Source organism: Saccostrea cucullata, unplaced genomic scaffold (genome assembly GCF_032062105.1).
Source record: "Saccostrea cucullata isolate Sc308-1 unplaced genomic scaffold, CSIRO_AGI_Scuc_v1 ctg10124, whole genome shotgun sequence".
Classification (NCBI taxonomy): domain Eukaryota; kingdom Metazoa; phylum Mollusca; class Bivalvia; order Ostreida; family Ostreidae; genus Saccostrea; species Saccostrea cuccullata.
In genome coordinates, this window is record NW_026923332.1 from 8,240 (window position 1) to 14,974 (window position 6,735).

The 6,735-nt window shown below is 31.2% G+C and overlaps 1 long non-coding RNA gene across 1 annotated transcript; it reads right to left on the bottom strand.

Moving 5' to 3' along the window:
- Positions 1–429: 429 nt before the first annotated feature.
- Positions 430–5,850, bottom strand: LOC134263750 (uncharacterized). The gene is made up of 4 exons (XR_009991345.1): positions 5,751–5,850; positions 4,336–4,396; positions 4,095–4,161; positions 430–1,695 (listed from the first exon to the last, which is right to left on the bottom strand). It is a non-coding gene; the product is annotated as an uncharacterized LOC134263750 (long non-coding RNA).
- Between the last annotated feature and the right edge of the window lie 885 nt (positions 5,851–6,735).

Genomic DNA, 6,735 nt, shown 5'->3' on the forward strand with positions numbered 1-6,735 from the left:
ATGTTAAAGAAATCTGATAACATGGTGATAGAAAAAGAGCACATTCTTAATTTTAATTTTTAAAATTAAAATAAAACCCATGGGTTTTTGATAAAAATTATTCTTTACCTTAAATGTGTTGAATTTCAATTTAACATGTCACAAAAATTCATTTTTCACAATATTTCTTCAAATCAACATTTTTAGAAGCATATTAAGAAAAAGGCCAGCATGTTAAAGAAATCTGATAACATGGGATAGAAAGAGCACTTTCTTAATTTCAATAAAACTAAATAAAACCCATGAGTTTTTCAATAATATTCTGTTACCATGGCAACAAAATGTCACAAAAATTCATTTTCAGAATAATAACCATAATGATTTTTAAGAGCATAGTAAGAAAAAATCCCACATGTTAAAGAAATCTCATATGTGGAGTAGAAAGAGCACTTTCTTAATTTCAATAAAATTAAATAAAACCCATGGGTTTTTAAATAATATTCTGTTACCATGGCAACAAAATGTCACAAAAATTCATTTTTCACAATAATAACCATTTTTAAGAGCATAGTTAAAAAAAATCCCACATGTTAAAGAAAAGTGAAAACATGGGATAGAAAGACCACAATCCTAATTTTAATAAAACAAAACAAAACCCATGGGTTTTTCAAAAATATTCTGTAACCATGGCAACAGAAAATAACAAAAATTCAATTTTCAAGAAAATACCAAAATATATCATTTTCAGAGTATGTTGTGGAAAAAATACCACAAGCACAAAAAAAAAATTGATAATATAAGATAAAAAATGTTCTCCTAAACCTTGCAAATATTAGATAAAACCAGTGGATTTCTCATAAATTTTTGTAACCATGGTAACAAATTATTCTGGAAATGCTTTTTTAAATAAATTGACTTTACAAAATCTCCATAAAATACAAAATAATTATTGACTAACATACATATATTATTTTCACAGTTTATTGTAAATGCATGAAAATATATTTTTTAAATATGCTTTTGTGATTTGTATCTGGTTACCATGACAACATCTCCAAAAATATTGTATTTGCCTATACAATTTAGTCAATGTGATTAGCTTGTATGAAGAAAACTGTAGGAGTGGCCATTAGCTAAAATACTGAAAGACACAACATTTTTTTTTGTACCTAACTTCTTTAAAACAAATATTTGGTTTCTGTGGTAACTGTGATTAACCATTTATGAGACATGATCTAAATATTTCAATTGTATTTTTAAAGCAATTTTTGAAAAATCATCTGTAAATGTACTTTTTGCTGAAATACATAGTTTACAGTAAAGAAATCTTGAAAAAATGTCAATATAACATTATAAAGTGTATCAAATGTCAAAAAAAATCCATGTTCTTGACTAGATAGGCAAACTAAAATTCAAAATTTTATGTTGAAGGGGTGTAATATTAAATATCCTTGGGTGTATCCTGGTCTTGGTTTCAATAAAACCCCTTTTACATTTGGAGGAGCTTAAAAATCAATATCCTTTGTTTCTGGTCTGGATTTCTTTCAAAAAGTTTTAAACTGACAGTGTCTTTATTAGATTTTTTTGGCCATCATTTAGAAATGTGCCGTTGAGATTATCTGTATCAACTGTACAGGTACATCTATGTGTCCTGGCTGCTAAATAGGTGCTCCAGCTAGATTCCTCTGACACAATGCATGTGGTTCATTCATCAATCTGGAAAAAATATAATTCAAAATGTGAACTTTGTTAATGAAAATAGGCATTCCGTAAAGCAATTTTTTTCTTGTTGCTGTTAAGGAGGAGAGTATCCAAGGTTCGTTTTCTCTATGATCATGATCACGAATACAAGAAGGCCATGGTCCATAACACTCACCAGAGTAACTGGTCTTGCTGTTCTACACCAGATTTTCCTACTTGTAATACCTATTGTGGTTTAGGTCTATTCTTAGGAGGATGGGGGTTTTAACACAAATTTTTTTCTATTTTTTTCTCTTTTCTTGATTATCACCCCTTGTAAGTTGTAAGGCAAAAAAAATTAATTTCTTGGTTCTCAGAAAAACCTCCACTACATCTCTATTTTCAAGTGGTCCCTCATTGACCCTTTTTATTGCTAAATCAATAAAATCACCTCCCTCATCAAAAATTTTTTGAGGTTTTTTACAATGTAAAAAGCTGCCTCATCATGTTTTGGGGGCAAAAGTAAATAAATTACAATTACTTTGGATTTTAAATGTAAAAAAAAGCTGTCTCCCTCACTCGTCATATTTCTTGAAAAAAAGGCCAGGATGAAGTCTTTACTTTTTAAGTATTATTAACTTTGTATATATGGCCAGAAAGGGGTCTATAGCCCTGCCAAGTTTGGTAAAAACTGGCCCTGTGGTTCTAGAGAACTGTTACACAAGAAAAACCTCAGCTCAATTAACAATTCTTCTCTAAATTTTCAAGTGATGTAACCCCTTCTTCAACCCTCATCCCATCCTTGCCTCAAGTAGTTAGCTGTTATTTGATTCTGAATATTAGTATAACTAAAAAATTACTTTAAAAGCCTAAAGTAATTTTCTCATCTGTATATATATAAAGGGTATTTTTTTTTCAACAACAAAAATTTTGTTTAGATATGCTGCATTTTATAAATTTTAATTTCTAACTTTCTACTGATTTTAGTTTCCAATATTCAAAGAAACATTTGTATGGATTGATCAAAATAATGAAGATGACATACAATAATACATCTTTTACTCCTATTTGGCTTCCCACTTACATTTAACTGCAGTAAAACTTGTTTAGTACAAACGGACATATATGTGTGAAATCAGAGCCATATCACTCACCTGGCTTGGATAAAAATAAAAAAAGTCTTTTTGGGATCCCCAACTATATAAATATTACAAAATTACAAATATGGATATAGCTCCACCCCGAAATCTAACAAAATACTTTCAAAATATCTTCAAAACACTACCAAATCATACTTTTAATTATATAGCGAAACATCAATGTACTTTTACATTTTGGTCCTAGTTTGTTTATAACCAGAATGAAATTGCATTTTTGTACTGTCTACATATATGTGTAGAAAAATGATTTAACAAGAGACCCAGGTCCATATCACTCACATAGAGATTGATGGCTTGGTATATATAAATGGAAAAAAAATCAGCTTTGTATTGAAAAGCTTAAAAAAGCATATGTGGCCTGTTTTTATTGGGTTTTTGTTCATTTTAAGATTGACCTTTAACATCTCCCTGTAAGGGAGAGAGAGAGAGAGTCAATGGGGTATACACCAAAGGATTGAACATAACTGAATCTACACTAAGGATGCTTACAGGGTACTTATTTTTGACTAACTGTGAGTTTTTCCCTAATTATAATTTTAAAAACAATTTTGAACACTTTTATTGTAGCCCCACCCTATACCTGGGGGGTTTGGGGTTTTCAAAGTAACTTGTTATAGTGTTTTGAGCTCATTTGCATGTGATTTGCAAATCAAAACACTTTACACATATGTTTTGTAAGTAGTTTGTTATAGTATTTTGAATTTGGGACCCTATTCATGATTTGAACAAATCTACACTACGAGAAAATGCTTCCATATGTTTATATAACTTAAAGGCTTTTCTGTTTTTTGGAAGAATATTTTTAAAGGATTTTTTATCTATATTCTTAGTTAAACTTTGATTGGCCTTTGTGGTCCCACCCTATCCCCGGGGTCATGATTTGATCAAACTTGAATCTACACCACCTGAAGCTGCTTTCATATAAATATTACCAATCAAGGCTTGCTGTATTCGAGAAGAAGATTTTAAATATTTTTTTTTATGTATTCCTATATTAAACTCTGATCATACGCTGTGGCCCCGTCCTACACATGTGGTTGATGATTTGAAAAATTTGAATCTACACTACCCGACAATGGTTCCACATAAGTTTCATATTTCCTGGGCCATTGGTTCTTGAGAAGATATCAGTAATGCTATTAATTTTGTAATTCTCTCCCTTTGAAGAATGACAATGACAGACAAAAGACAAACTTTGATTAGAAAAGATCACTTGAGCCTTCAACTCAGGTGAGCTAAAAAATTCAGAGAATCAAGATCAGAAGAAATATATACCTGTTTCAAAGTCTCTGAATGGTAGTGTTCACTATAATTCAGCCCTTAGTCAGAAGGCCCTTGATTGCTAAACGAAAAGGAATGTTCTTAATGATAATTAAAAAAACTGCAAGTTGTCAACACAAAATATCGAGTTATCTAATGATACATAAATAATATAAAGTATATATAACACTAACATTAGTATAATTGATAATCTTTTCTTGGTGACGGTTGACCTCAATTTTTAAGTTTACATTACCTCAGCTGTGCAGGTGTTGTCAAAGGGGATTTTGAAATTCAGAACAAGGCTCAGATTGCATCTGAAATGATAACAAATCATGAAATTCATCATATGACAAGAGAATGCATACATTTATATAACAATTTAGCTTTCGAATTATTGATAATTAATATTTATTTAACCCCCCCCCCTCCCCCATGTACTAGTGATATCATCATGAATTCATACTATTAGTATATAAATTGAAAAAGAGTTCTAATTTTGTAGGATCAAATTTTATTTTTTAAGTTTTAAACCCAAATTAGACGAAAACATTGGCAGAAACCCATGCATATTGTATGTGCTCTCATATTTATAAATCTCTCTCTTTCTATGTGTGTATATATTTGCTTGTAGGAATATTTGGGAAGCCCCCCTCCTCCATTCGGATAGGGTTTTATGGCTTTAATACCCCCTCCCCCCGTTTCAACTGATAATACCATAACAGTATTGGTTGTTTTGCTTGTCAGTTAAATTTTGTAGGACTCCCCACCCTTATATATAATTCAAATAAAAGGAAATGCATTTGAAGAATAATTCATACACATATAAGTTTGGAAATATACAGTTTGAAAGGGCACAATTTTACATTTTGATTAAATGAATAAGAAAAATAGTAATTATGGTTTTGCCATAACATCTGAGTTTTTTCAGGGCTTTATTAAATATTCACTATTTTAAGAAGGACCCATTGGCCATTCCGAAAACAGTGTTTGAAATAACAGTTACAGTGCGCCTGAGTGCCCGAGACACACAAATTTTGCTGTGGGCTTACCAATTTGCACATATTGAAGCCCAGCTGGACTTGTTTAAAGTTTTCATTGATTAAAATTAATAATTTGATTACCCGGTAATAGCTTCCAAATCAACTAATGGTATCATGAGCAGTACAGGATTTGTGATTAAAAGGGGGGGGGGGGGGGTGGATAAATTTGTTCAGGCAAGGGGTCTTGATAATGATGTTCCAAAGTACAGTCATATGTTTAGTCATACCATAGTTTGAATGAAGGGGGTCCAGGGGGCAAAGCCCCAGAAGCTCCTGAGATTTGTGTTTTTAAGAGTAAAATTAGGCAAAAACATAGTGGTATTGTACGAAAGTATGGCATTATTAATATAATATTTTCCTACAGCAATACATGGACACTATAATATTCATATCATAGGGGGGGGGGGGTGTATTGCTCACAGTACCTCTAGTTTCAAAAATATATTTTACAAAAGACAATTATTTTCTCAGCTAGGCTGGTAGATTTTTAGCAGGACTGATGACTTTTACTAGCAGTCAGCCTGTATGTTTGCTATCATTTTTTCTTGTCTGTCCCCTTTTTCAATTTGAAAAAAAATAGTCAATATTGTCTTTGTTTAGACATTTGTCTGTGTTATGTATTAAATACCTGATCTAAATATGACATCCATAGAGGCGCCGAGACATAGAAAAAATTATGCTCCACCCAATCTCTGCTGTGGCTTTCACTGATTCTTGCTATGGCTTCATGTACATGATTTCTTCCAGTCGACTGTGTATATTGCAGTACTAAGGGAGTATCGACGGAAAGGAGAGATACTCATCATACTCTAATCCCCAGCAGTGAGCTACTGTTCAAATTCCAGTACAAAATTAAATGTTTTTCCCCAAATTTAACTGAATTTAAGTAGCTTTGATGTTATTGTTAAACAAGTTAGCCTTTTTCAAAACACTCAAACTGTTAGCATGTTTAGGAAATAAAATTTTGTTTTTGTCAGATAAAATTAAGCAAATTGCAGGCAGTTATTTTTTTTAATCCTAGGATTATATTTTTCTAACAAAAATTTAAGACTTACATGCCCCTTGGATGTATGAAAACTGGCAAAACTTCCGAAATGAAGATGAAATCACACACATTTCTAAATCCTCCCCTTCTAAACTGAAGAGTTAAATACACTCTTTCCAACTCCTTTTACTAAAGAGTGCCAAGGGAGATAACTAGAATTTCATATTTTACATAATTTAAAATCACAATATCTATTCGTAATTAAAATAACCCATGGGTTTTTTAATTGTTTTTTACTCTTTGATACTAGATGTTCAATATCTTATAATTCACATTCAAGGAGAGTGCGGGCCTTCTTAAAAAATCACCTGCACGCACAGACACCTTTCAATGGATATTGTTGACTGTTTCAGTATATATTGAATTCATTTTTTAATCAACTATGCATGAAATCCATTTATAACTGTGATCAAGTATTTAGTTTGATGTATCTTAATGTAAATATGATAGTTTTTGAAAAATCTATCACTATCATGAATCACTTATTTTCATTTCTGCCTGGTTCTTATAAATAGCTGTACTTAAGGACAGTTTTCTATAAAATCTAAAAGAGCCAATTTTAGGTATC